Source organism: Peromyscus leucopus, chromosome 1, assembly GCF_004664715.2.
Source record: "Peromyscus leucopus breed LL Stock chromosome 1, UCI_PerLeu_2.1, whole genome shotgun sequence".
NCBI classification, from domain to species: Eukaryota; Metazoa; Chordata; class Mammalia; order Rodentia; family Cricetidae; genus Peromyscus; species Peromyscus leucopus.
In genome coordinates, this window is record NC_051063.1 from 140,833,803 (window position 1) to 140,847,849 (window position 14,047).

At 38.1% G+C, this 14,047-nt stretch overlaps 1 protein-coding gene across 3 annotated transcripts in view; it reads left to right on the forward strand.

Annotated features, from left to right (window-relative positions):
* Positions 1–14,047, forward strand: part of Mctp2 (multiple C2 and transmembrane domain containing 2) — a 279,955-nt gene that overhangs the window by 70,885 nt on the left and 195,023 nt on the right. The window lies entirely within an intron of this gene.

Here is a 14,047-nt window from a genome sequence, read left to right on the forward strand (position 1 = left end):
GTCCCAAGTCCACAACCCCCCTGCCTTAGTTCAACAAGTATGTATATTACAGGTAGAGTTAGTATAGCCAGATGAGTTTTTCTTTACTTTTTTCTTTTTTTAGAGAAGTATGTTTTCTAGATTGTCAGTTTTGAATCAAGGATGAATTGATGAACATTAGCAATATTTAGGTTGTCAATATAAGGACCTCTCATTAGTCTGACAGCTTCAGTGTGTCTTCTTCATATAATATCCAGTACTTTTTCCAAAGCATCCATGAAACATGCCCTATTGATGAGAGTGGACCCTGTAGACAGGTTTTTCTTTGGGCCGCCAGCTCACAAAATACAACACGCAGACTTATTATTAATCATGAAAACTCAGCCTATGACTTAGGCTTGTCCCACTAGCTCTTATAATTTCAGTTAACCCATTTCTATTCCTCTATGTGTTGCCACATGGCTCGTGGCTTTTACCTTTCTTCGCGCATGTCTTGCTCCCTCTGTAACTGGCTGTCAGCTCCATTTTTCTTTTTCCCAGAGCTCTCTCTGCCCAGAAGTCCCGCCTATACCTCCTGCCTAGCTATTGGTCCTTTAGCATTTTATTAAACCAACCACAGTGACACATGTTTACACAGTATAATCAAATATCTCACAACAGCACCCTGTCATGCTGGTTTCAAATGCTGCCAGTTTTCAAGCTCTCTTCAAATTTAGTTCTAAGGAAAAAAAAATGATATAGACAAACAGCACCATAGACGTGCCCTAGTAACTTGCCTGTCTGCATTCACTCCTATCTAATAATTATCTTATTAAATATGAAGATGACTTTAAATTCTGCTTCAATTGTACATCCAACTGATGTTGTGCATAGACCAGTATAGGTATGTACTTACAACTTTGTATATCTTGAATCACGTTTTTGGTGATTGTCATAAAATACATGAAGCAGAGGGCTCATAATTCATGTTTAGTGTTTTGTGTAAGCTTTGTCCCAGGAGCATGGCAGCTTCAGTAGGGTTGATTAGATTCAGACATGTGTGATTAGTTTTGGCTGCAGACTTCTCTAATATTCTGTGCTATTTTTCCCACTCCAAGCACATTTTAATATGCCTAAGGTTCTGAATAAAATCTCCTTGACTTTGAATATTTTTCTGTGGCCCATTTGTTACATTTCCAATTCAACAGTAGGTGCTTAATCCTGCAAGGACTCTCAGGAATCAGCTGTCCTTCTAGCATAGTACTTCTCAACTTTCCTAATAGAGCAACCTTTTAATGCAGTTCCTCATTTTGTGGTGACTCCCCCAACCATAAAATTATTTCATTTATACTTCATAACTATAATTTTGCTACTGTTATGAATCATAATATAAATGGCTGATTCGAAGGATATCTGATATGTGAGCCTTGATGCAGTGATCTCATTGAAGACGTTTAAAGTTATGGCTGCTGTATTTGATTGTCACTATGCATGGCAGGGATGTTGTTGATGTCAAAGACATGAGGACAGCCCCCGTACAATAAAGCCTACACCACCCCCAGTGCCAACAATACCCACTATATATAGACCCAGGGTCAATTTCTGCAGTTGTGAACCTGAGCAAATCAAAATTTCCTTATCTGTAAAGCTGGCATAAAAGTATCTATTGTATATGTTGATTTGGAAGAATTGTTAATGCATGCAGAACAATTGATATGGGGGAGATATACAGGGACTAGTAAAGAATTCTGGGTATAATTTTTAATGCTCCATTGGCTTCTGAGCCCACTCTGTATAATAGTCAAGGTCATAAATGTGGCTCCCAATGACCTGCAGTATATCCTTTCTCCCGTCTGTCTTGCAACAACTCTCTTCCTGGTTTCCCTGTCTGACTGTCGGCTCTGACCACCCTTGACTGCTCATAGTCTCTTCACATCTCCCACCCCCTGGCCTTCTGCTTCTCTCTCTCTCTCTCTCTCTCTCTCTCTCTCTCTCTCTCTCTCTCTCTCTCTCTCTCTCTCTCTCTCTCTCTCTCTCTCTCTCTCTCTGGAAGGCCCCTGTTCAGATCTCTGTCTCTCTGTCTCTCTGTCTCTCTGTCTCTCTGTCTCTCTCTCTCTCTCTCTCTCTCTCTCCCTCCCTCCCTCCCTCTCTCTCTCCTTCATGCATTTCTGGTTTCTGCTCTGGTACTTTATACAATGGGTACCTCCCCAGTGCATGGACCAGAAATGGCTGTCTGGCAACCTGGCTCATCACACACAGACATCCTAGATCCTTCACTGTCGCTTTTTTACTTCCCTTCACCTGACATATTAAATATGCATTTACTTATTGTCTGTTGCTTCTAAGTAGGACACACATTCTATGAAATAAAGAAGTCTGTTTTGTTCCCTGACATATCCCTAAAGGCTGGAATAGCCCCTGATTACTTAGATATCAACAATGTTTATCGAATGAATAGATCATCCAGTAGCAGGATGGAGTAGGTTGTGATTGAATGAACACTTGGTGGTGTACATTTGGGGATGTGTATGCGTGTGAGAGAATGTGTTTATAAAAGGTTACTTTTCTTCTAGTTAAATATTTTTTCTTTCTTTCTTCTTCCTTCCTTCCTTCCTTCCTTCCTTCCTTCCTTCCTTCCTTCCTTCCTTCCTTCCTTCCTTTCTTTCTTTCTTTCTTTCTTTCTTTCTTTCTTTTTGAGACAGGGTTTCTCTGTGTAGCTTTGTGCCTTTCCTGGATCTCGCTCTGTATACCGGGCTGGCCTTGAACTCACAGAGATCTGCCTGTCTCTGCCTCCCGAGTGCTGGGATTAAAAGTGTGCACCACCACCGCCTGGCTTAAATATTTTTTTATGAAGATGATAAAACCAACAATTTACATGTGCCTGTCCGTCTAACCAAATTAGCCAAATATTTTAAGTTGTAACAACATACACAAAACTGAATTTTCTGCTCATCAACCTCTGCAGTTCTCTCATCCATTTTAAATAAGAAAACCTGCTGCAGTTATCACCCTGCAGGCATAATGATGTGATTGCCTGTGTGTATATTTGAAACTGCCTGTAAATCTCTAGATGAAATCAATAGAATTACCTATGTCATATTAGAATTATCAGGGTTCCTCTGCCTGCCTGGAGGAGGTATAGTTACTCTTAGGATGTGTCTGATGCTTCTGTTCAGACAGACATGGATGCGAATTTACTTTGCAAAGACTGGTTATGAAGAAACTACTTGTTTGATTGGGAAGCAAGGGAAAGACAAACATCTCTTTTAGGTTGAATTTCCCAACTTTTAATAGATGCAATCACATACCTATTTTGTTTCTATTAAAAACTACAATAATTTGGTGATTTAAAAAATACATACAACCATACTTCACATTAGAAATGGCTTAGAAACATATGCCCAACACTTTGCTTGTCTTAAGTAATTCATTTCCAGGTTAATAAGTTGACTCACACTTAATATTCTAAAATAGTTAAAAACCCAGATAGAATAAGTTTTATAAAAATTGTTATTGTCTTCACATACTATTCCGATAGCAGAAAACCCTACCAACACCTTCAGCATGTGCTTTTTATGAAGCCAATTCCCAGGTATGGTGTCAGATGCTGTCTTTATTGCCATGACCACCTAAGGCAGGATGGATCTACTTTGGCACATAGTTTGGGAGCATCATCTAGCACTGTGGGGAAGCCATGGTGGCAAAAGTGGGTTTACCTGTGGTGGCAGAACTAAGAGTTTATAGTCATAGTCTTGAATATGACATGAATATAGGCACTCAGATGGCATTTTTTTTTTTAACAGCTAGGGCACCCATTAAGGGAGGTTGCTACCCACATTCAGGGTGTGTCTTCCCCTCTCTGCTAATTGTCAAAAAACATTCTCTTGTACATGCTGTAAGTCTGTCTTCTAGTTTGATTCAAAGTCTAGCCACATTAATAATTAAGACTGACCATCATATAAGGGTAGCCTTTAGAAAGAACAGTATATTGGACTGGGGTTTCTGAAGTTGGGCAATTACTTCGTAATGTAGTATTAAGTGGTGTGTCTGTGTGGTTTACATGAGGCCAATGAAGCAAGTAAATGCAATAGCATGAAGAAGTGAATTGCTTCTCTTACATTTGGTAAATACCATTAAGTTGCTTGTTGGATAGTGCTTGGTTAAAATAAAGCTCAACCTAATGGCTGGGCAGCTGAGACTAACTTTAGATAAGAGAGTCAAGAAAGCTGGCATGTGTTTATGTTGTAATGGGGAGTCCATTGAGTCAATGAGGGATTGCTGACCAAACGCTTCTTCTATCTACCTCTAACCATCATCATGCCTCCCCAAGGGACCTGCATTTCTCTTCCTCTTCAGCCCTGTTTTTGCCTCTCTTCCCACCATTTCCAAGCTCTTCTCACCTTACTCCACTCAGATTATTTTCTGAATCACATCACCAAGACAATTCATACCATGACTACTTATTCTTTTCATTTTGTCAAATGGATACTTTCAAGATTATTGTTCCTCTGTGCGCAATACTTGATGCTGCTGACCACTTCCTCTATAAAACATCCTTCCTTTGACGCCTCTGTTTTAAGTTCTCGTTGTCATAGGTGATACCACACCTTTTTTTTTTCTGACTAAGTCTTTGTAGTTTCCTTTTTGAGTTTATTCTGCCACAACTGGACATTAAGTACTAGAGTTCCTTCAGGCTCAAACCATCTTTTCTTATGTATTTTCATCTGTAGTCTTCTTCAATAAAAGTCTGAATGCTAATCTCTCCAACATTAATTTCTAGACATGACCCATTTCTTGGTTCTACAATCATGTTTCTAGCTGCCAGCTTGGCTTTTTCCATGGGATAGACAAAACAAAAAGAAACCAGGACTAAATCTATGATTTTTTTTTGTAAAATCTAGACTTTTCAGTGAGTGGCTTTAATTCTTTGGTAATTATTTGGGTTTAACCTCAACATCTTCCTCTTTAGTCCCTCAACTGAGTGCTGTCAATTCAACATCATTAAAATATTGCTGAGAGAAGAAAATGACTAATAAGAACACAGATATGAGCAATATAGTCAACTACCTCCAAATAATTGGCAGACATAGAATACAACAACTGGAGGATTTTTAGTATTTTTATTATTTCTATTAAAATATTATACTTTACAATAAATCTCAGTATATGTTTGTATATATTTGTATTTCATGTTAGCATTTAACATTATAACAATTGTAATTTATAAATTGCTTATTAAATTGTATTATTATTTAATTCTGGATAACATTCATGCCAATGGTACATTCTAACTGGAGTTTTTTTCATATTTATAATATCTTGTGTGTGTTTATGTTATGCATATGTATTTCTGTGCATTTTTCTTTGTAGTTTTTAAATTTTTGAGATTATATAGTACAATATATAATCACAACACTATTTTCTTCCCCTCCTTCTCCTTCCTCCAAACCTTCCTGTCCACTACTCTGCTCTCTAAATTCATGGCCTCTCCTTTTATTACTACATGGATATATATATATATATATATATATATATATATATATATATATATATATATACATACACACACACACACACACACACACACTCCTAAATATAACCTGCTCAGTCCATATAATGTTACTTGTATGTATATTTTCAGAGCTGACCATTTGGCACTGAACAATCAATTGCTGTGCTCATCCCTGAGTATGACAACCTCTACTGCTCCCAGTTTTTTTTTTTTTTTCAGTTGCCTATTGCTCTTTGTATATAGTTGAGGCCCCATGGGCTTTCCCCAGTTCACTTTGGCATATTGGTTGGTGTAGTCTCTGTTTAGCTCATGTTCGGGCAATCATGTTGGTGAGCAGTGTTCTCTGCAAGAGCCAAAGACCAACTAACAAAATCCTCAGTGCCATACCTGAGAAGTCCTCTTGGTGTTGGTGGTCAGGGCTGTCCTAGGGCTTCCCAAAATATACTGTCCATTGCTGTTGTCCCTGGCTGCTTCAATATGTGGAGGCAAGTCCCTATGGCTAAAGACACTGCACTTCAGAAACAGGGCCCAGAGATCACTGAACTAGAACTGACCTAAATGCTTCCTTCCTGAGAATTAGCTTTCATGATACCTGATGGCACCATGCACACTTCCAAAGGATGGAGGCAATCAACAGTCCTACCTAGCTATGACACCTATGAACTACACCAACAGACAGCATGGCACATCATCCTAAGAGTGCATTAGTGGCATAAATAACTGGTAGTAACCAATAGCTCTCTAATTGTACTCAATATCCACTCAATAAAAGGGAAATCATGCCTGGTACTAGAAGCATGACTAGTTAGTGCTAGTCAAATCAAGATTATTGGGGGATAATGTACTAAACTAACTGGAGAATTTTTAAGCATCTGATTTCAGAAGACTGAAACTAAACAGATTTCCCAACCACCCCCAAATCAATCTTCAATAATATTTAGATAACAGTAACACAAAGATAATTAAATTTTCCTGTGTAGACATTAAGCTGTCTCTTAAAGTCTTACTAGTCTTTATTTTCACTCTTATCAAATAGGATACCGGAGGAAATTTTCTTATTCTCTTGAGTATTTAGTATTTAAAACCTTATAAAAATTTTTATACTTAAGTAATTTACGTTTGAAAGCGTTCTCTCCAAGGTTGGCTCCAATGGAATGAAGTCCCCTATCACCACTGGCATTAATCCATGTGTAAAGCAAGTTATAAATCTGTGAAAAAGAAAGCTGTGGTTTTGTCACAGTCGGTGAGATGGTGTGAATACAGATCCTGAGAGCAGTAACTGAATAGCTTGCTAGAAGAAATGCTTGCATGCTGATAGCCACTGAGTGTAAGATTAAAATGCAAAAATACGGCACAATTCTGTATGTCAGTAACAAACAGAAATAGGACATCATAGACAGTAGCATCAAAATCATGAGAAATATGAAAAAAGTTCACATTGAAAGTTTCAAAATAAATTTGAAGAAATTTTAAAAATCACATTTATTTTCTCTATAGCTTTATATTTCCTCACTAAGTTTCTTTTCCCAGTTCCTTAAGTAATTGTGTATCCATGAACCAATAAATCAGCATCTATTTTATTGTTGATTTATGACAATTTTGAGACTTTGAAGACTCAACCTCCTTACTTTATTTTCCTCTAGTATATCTCATTTATTCTGGGCATTTTATATTTTATAATATTTATTATTTTAATTACATACTTATGTATATTTCTCTGTGTGCCTAGCATGGTTACGGGAACTGAAATCAGATTCTCTGTAGGGATGCTCACGTGCCTAACTGCTGAACCATTTCTCTAGTTCTCAGTCCCTTAGAGTTCACGCACTTAGTTCTACATCAACTTATAAGAAAGATAAGAGCAGACATTGATAAGATTGGAAATAAAAATAGAACATTTTGTCAAGATACAGCAAGTGGAATGCATTTTTCTATTTCATAAAAATTTTTAAAGAAACACCTTGGGGCTCTATCAATTCTTATCATGCAAAGGAAAAATAACATGACTGTATTCATAAACAGGCAGAGATTGAATCTGTAATAACATGAATGTTTTATGCTGATATGTTTGGAACCCCAGATAAAAACTTACACTTTCTGATAAAATATATTAATCATCAAGAAATACAAGATACATAAAAGCAGGCACCTAAAACCAATAAGAGAACTCTCAGCCAATAGTTAAATATCATTTCCCCCCAAATTCATGCATATACAATTTTACAGTTAGGTTCTGCAAGTCTTTTAAGGAAATCCAGTAGTGTGTGTGTGTGTGTGTGTGTGTGTGTGTGTGTGTGTGTGTGTGTTCTATATGTATATGTGAGGGGTGGCATGCACCTGTGTGTGTATGGGGTGATCATGCATGTATATGTGTGTGTATTGTATATATATATGTGCATGTGCATGTGCGTGTGCGTGTGTGTGTGTGTGTGTGTGTGTGTGTGCATGTGGGGGTTGGTATGCACATATTTTTATGTGTACACATGTGTTTTATGTGTATACACATGCATGTGGGTGGGTGAGCATGTGCTCTGTGTGTGTGTGTGTGTGTGTGTGTGTGCAGACAACAACCTGGAGTTAAATCACTTTATCTCAATAGAACCATCTTCCACCAACTCCAAGAAATTCTTGTCTTACATTAATGTTTTCTTTGCTGAAGGTGAGATAATTATGAGTCTTGACCTGAAATGCCAACAAAGGACTAGAATTCCATATTACATGTAAAGTTATATGAGGAAATTGTAAGTGAACTGTTTACAGTCTGAATTTAGCAGTGGTTGAAATTGTTAAACTAATAAAAGGAGAATTTGAATTTATCTCAGAATAAAATAAAATGTTCTGCACTGGGATAACAGTACGATTTACTACATTAACTTATGAAAAGAGAAAAAACCCACAGTCATCTAAACAGATGGAGAAAAACTGTTTTGACAATTCAATACTTGTTTATTTTCTGGATTGCTAAACTAAGGCTATCTCCTTACCTTGAGATACCTCAAGAGATATTCAAGTGCTTCCTGGTAGAAGTTCACAGCAAGAGAAAAAGAAACTAAGACAGCTGTCTATCCTGGAAACTAGAGGTGGTTTTAGTTTCTAGGTGAATTATCAATGTTAAAATGATTTCAATAAGGTGATTGGAATTAGAATCTGCGTATAAAGGCAGTTTCCTGTATTCTAGTAACTGTAGTGAAATAAAACCACAGCATGAGTTGCTGTAAACCTGTGTGATATTCTTGCATTGCCAGCAAAATATGAGTAAGCCTGGCTACTATGGAAACATTTAAACTATAACTGATGATTGTTGAAGATTGCTCAGTGTTGCATTGCATAGATAGCATATGATCCTGTGATCCTTTCTCCAAAGGAATCAAGCTTACATCCACACAAAAATTCACACATGTGTGTTTACAGCAGCTTTCCTCACATTGACAAGTAGTAGAAACAACTAAGGTTGCCCTCAGCCCATGAACTGTGGCAACCTCCCAACAATGTAATACTATGGAATGATAAAAATTAAATGCATCTACAAAAAAATAGAGAGAGGGACCTTAAATGTGCTTTGCTCAGTGAAATAGGTGGGCCCGGAGAATATGTTATGTGAAATTGGCTACCTTTGGCATTCTGGAAACATAAAGCTATCGAAAATATAAAACGATCGGTGACTGTAAAGGAGAGGGAGGGCTAGGGAGTAGACAGGACATTTAGATCAAGGAAACAATTTTGTATAATGTTGTAATAGTTTGTAAACAACAAACATTTGCTGAAACCTACAGACAGGCATAATACAAAGTGTGACCTCTCGAGAGAGGGAGAAGAGGGAGGGGCACTCGTGGGAGGAAGAAGAATGTGGTCAGTACAGTTAAATTGCACAAGATGCTCGAGGGAAATTATCCATGTGAAAACCATTGCTGTGTTCAATGAATATATGTAACACACAGGAAAAAGATGGCAGATGAGAATGGGCTGCACCAAAGCAGACTGAAAAGGAATGTAGGTTCTTTATGCTCTGTACTTTCTGTCTGATTTGTCTATAAATATATAAGTATTCTAATGTATTATGAAAATGACATACAGAAAGAAACCACATTGGTGACTAGCTAGATAGGAAAATCATTAATTTGTTTTTATTTGGTGATTAGGCACCGAACATGGGGATGTTAATATTTACATTGAACAGCACAGGAAAAGAAAGCCAAATGAATGAACTGACGGCGGTTCACTTACCTATCTTGTTTCTAAGCTTTAAGCCAGTAGCAAGAATGTCTGTATGTATAAAGTGGGTAGAGATAATCAGTACAGACTCTGTGTATGGCAACTTTAGCCTGACAGTGACTACCACAGGCACTCTGGGAACTGAGCTCGGCATTTGCAGTATAAGATGCTTTGAAATTTGGCCACCCACTGGAGTGACAAATGAAATTTCATTCCCATCCCGAAGAAAGAAAGCTCGAAAATGGGAATGACAGAAGTCCACATGGGAACACACGACCGGACCACAGCTGGGAGTCTTTGCGTGTTGCTCAGAGGTCCAGGCTCTGAAAACCACCAATCTGAAGTATATGGCAAATAATGGCATTATGCCTAAGCAAAAGGTTTCCCAAACCACTCAAAGCAGGCTGAGTCAGGAAAGACTGAATCCATCCTCCATTAAGACAGATGATGAGTGAACTGTGTGAAGCCCATTCACTCTGTATTTACTTAGTACTGGCAAAGCACTTTAAAGCATATTGCCATGTTGTATTCAAGCAAGCATATTGGCCAAAAATGAATGACTGACTGACTGAATGAATGAATGTGTGATTGATAGATACACAGATAAGAGCAATGAAGTGGGGAAGAAAATCTGTAATACTTGACATAAATATACTCCAAGTGCTGAAGAAATTTGTACTTAGGACCTCAGATTGAATGAGTATAGTTTTTTTGCTTGTTTGTTTGTTTTGTTTGCTTGTTTTTCAAGACAGGATTTCTCTGTGTAGCTTTGCGCCTTTCCTGGAACTCACTTGGTAGTCCAGGCTGGCCTCAAACTCACAGAGATCCACCTGGCTCTGCCTCTTGAGTGCTGGGATTAAAGGTGTGCACCACCACTGCCTGGCTGAGTATAGTTTTTGATCAGCTACTGAGAACTAGAAAGCCTCCTAACACCATGAGCACCTTGTACAGACCTCTCTTTTCATTGGGTAAAGATAAAAATATCCCAAATTTTGTGTTTAAGTAGGACTTAAATTCTTTAAAATCTTTAATTCTGCCGGAATTCTAGTTGGAGACTGCTTGATTAAAATGAGATATGCTTACCATGCACCTGTTACTCTGCTACATGAGTTCACATTTATGTTGTGAAAATAAACCTACAATTTATTCTACAAAGCAGTGCCTCTCAAACTTTCTAATGCTGAGACCCTTTAATACAGCTCCTCATGTTGTTTAATACAGTTCCCCAACCATAAAACTATTTTCGTTGCTACTTTTTATCTGTAATTTTGCTGATGTTATGAACCATAATGTAAAGATCTGATATGAAGGATATCTGTTATTTGACACCCCCCCCCTCCCCGGGGGGAAAGGTTCATCCAATTCCCAAAGGGATTGCAATGGGCAGGTTGAGACCAGCTGCTACAGAGGAACTACGAGAAGTATTTTGAGTTCTTGTTGCTGATCAGCTCTGTTAAACTCATAGGAAAGAAAATGCCATTGTCCCTCGGAGCTCCCTTTTCCTTCTTTGGGGTTCTGATTCAGTTACTGAGGTGGCTCAGGCTCAGTCAGAAACTTTGAGGGCTGGTGTTGAAGTTTGTCTGTTTCCATTTGGGTGATTGCTTAGCTGCCAACTGCGAGGAACGTCTGAAAGCATAATACAGATGGGAGTGCCATTGGTCTCCTGGCTCAGGCTGTTTCCTGTGAAGATCTTGTCCTGCCGTAGCGGCTTAGAGAGGCACAGTGCTTATTCTTGCTCATTTAGTGAAAGCTGAGGTTTGGGGTAGGGGAGCAGGATCATTTTGTGTTGTGAAGAGATTAAACGTTTGCTGTTGCTTTGCAAAACGTGAGTATATTCTTGCAAAGAGTTTTAGTATATCTTTCTTTTCAGTTGGTGCACAGTAATTATGACATTTAATGAGTATTGTGTGGTACTCTCACATGCAATATAAAATGACCAGACTTACACTTGTTTTATATTGGAGATAGTTGGAATCCACTCTGCTCTATATTTGTAAACACTTAATTAACTGTTGGCAGTCATATTGTCTGCGAGGAAGCTTGTATCTTTAACTTGCAGTTTGCTGAGCTTCCAAAGAGAGTCTTTGAACTTAAGACTTGAGAGAAAAATGAAACATATGGGTGCCCTTCAAATAGCCTTTGAGATAAGAAAGTTGGATTACGGGGTTGGAGATTTAGTTCAGTGGTAGAGCGCTTGCCTAGCAAGTGCAAGGCCCTGGGTTCGGTCCTCAGCTCCGGAAAAAAAAGAAGAAAGTTGGATTACATTTAATATTCAAATAGGTGGGTTTATCTCACTGGGCTTTTTTTCAAAAGTAAGTCCTTCTTGGATTTCTTCTTTTAGCACTCCTTTTTCTGAAGTGCACACTGTATATTATAGGAATTGTGTTTCTAGTCATAAAGGAAGCCCAACTTCAGTTAGCAGTACACTTTTAAGAACACATTGGATTGTTGTTGTTGTTGTTGTTCGGTTGGTTTTTCAAGGCAGGGTTTCTCTGTGTAGCAGCCCTGGCTGTCCCCGAACTCACTTTGTAGAGCAGGCTGGCCTCAGACTCACAGAGATTCACTTGCTTCTGCCTTCTGAGCACTGGGATTAAAGGCATGTGCCACCACACCCGCTCGAACACACTGCTTTTTTCCTCTTCTTGACGAAGATTTTTGTGTTTGTATGCTTGTGATTCAGTATATTTGGTTCTGGTTATGGGCTTGAAATGATGGGCAGAATGCTTTTAATTTTTTTTGTGAAAGTTATTAAACGTAGTGTCCTGTCTCCACAGAAGATAGAATTTGGTAGAAAGGGAAGAACACTAACATTGGGATTCTTCGGAACTATACATGCCTTAGGCTCTACTTCTCAGAAGCATGCCACTTCTGTGATCACACCAGGCTAGGGGGAAGATACAGATCATTTCAAAACTAGACACAACATGAAACTTGGAAGTGCCTTGTAGTGTAACTGCTTCAGCAGAGAGAAGAGCCACTTCCTGTAACCTAATGTTTTGTGTGCTGTTCTCTTTGTCACTACTTGGAGTTTTGTGATTGTATATGGATTTTACAGTAAGTGTATTACTCACACAAAAAAAAAACCCTGCTGTATTCTTATTGTCCTTGTATTAAATTCACTGTGCTTGGATTTAATGTGTCTGATAGGGATATGTTTAGCAGAACAGCTAAGCAATTCTGGAAAAGAATGAATTTAGAGGAGTTACATAAGCTGATTTTAAGACTGGATGCTACCATGGCCATCAGAACAGTATAGTAGTGGAAGGTGATGGCGATGTGGGTCAGTGGAACCGAACAGACAGTCCAGGATGCCTCCCCTCACAAATAGGACATATTTCATTGAGACAGGAGCTAAGTAATTCATTAGAGGAGGACAGTGTCCCAACAATAGGGTTGGAATAAATTGTCATCCGTATATAAAATGAACTTTGACCTAAACCTAATCTTGTTTGCAGAAATTTTGTTAAAATAGGTCATAACTCTAAATGTAAAACTACAAAACTCCTGGAAGGAAATGTTGGAGATCTTTTTTGTGATTGAAGTTAGCCAATGGATTCTTAGATATAAAACCAAGTCCATTGTGTAAGATCTGTAAAATGTCACAATATTTCTAAAAGCTAACCCTTGATAATTAAGAACCGTTGACATGCAAAGGATATTAATAACAACATGAAAAGACAAGCTACAAAATTGGGGTAAATATTTGCAAGTTATGTCTTCAACAGGGCTCTTAAATTCAAAATATATAATGAACTCTCATAAGCCAAGAGTAGGAGAGCAAAGAATCTTATGTTAAAATAAATGGACAAAAGTCTTGAACGGACAGTTCCCCAAACCACATATAAGTTAGCAAATTAATGCCACAAACCATTTTCAGTATCATACACTAATATGAAAATAAAAATTTAAAACCTTTCTAATAATTACAAAGAACTAAAATAAAAATTCTAGCAATGTCAAATGCTATAGAGGATGGGAAACAAGTGAAATTCTCACAATTGTTAGTGGGAAGAGCAAATTCATACAACCACCCAGGGAACATTTCCTATGAAATTAGCACCCGCTTGCCTCTTGACCCAGCAAAAACATTGCTGGCCATTTAATTCAGAGATGGATAGTAGTTCCACACAAATTTATAACAGTTTTAGTTGAAAGAACATAAGACTAGCAAGGCCTCACCTGCCCGTCAAGGAAAACAGATCAGTTTGGGATGTGCACACACAATGGTGTACTGCTCCTGGAAATCAAGAGACAACCTACTGCGGATAGAGGCAACAACTTGGGTGTGAATCTGTGGAAAGCTTAACAGGAGTCAACCTTGGAAAGTCCCACGTTGTGGAATTCTGCCTGGGAGATTTTTGGAGA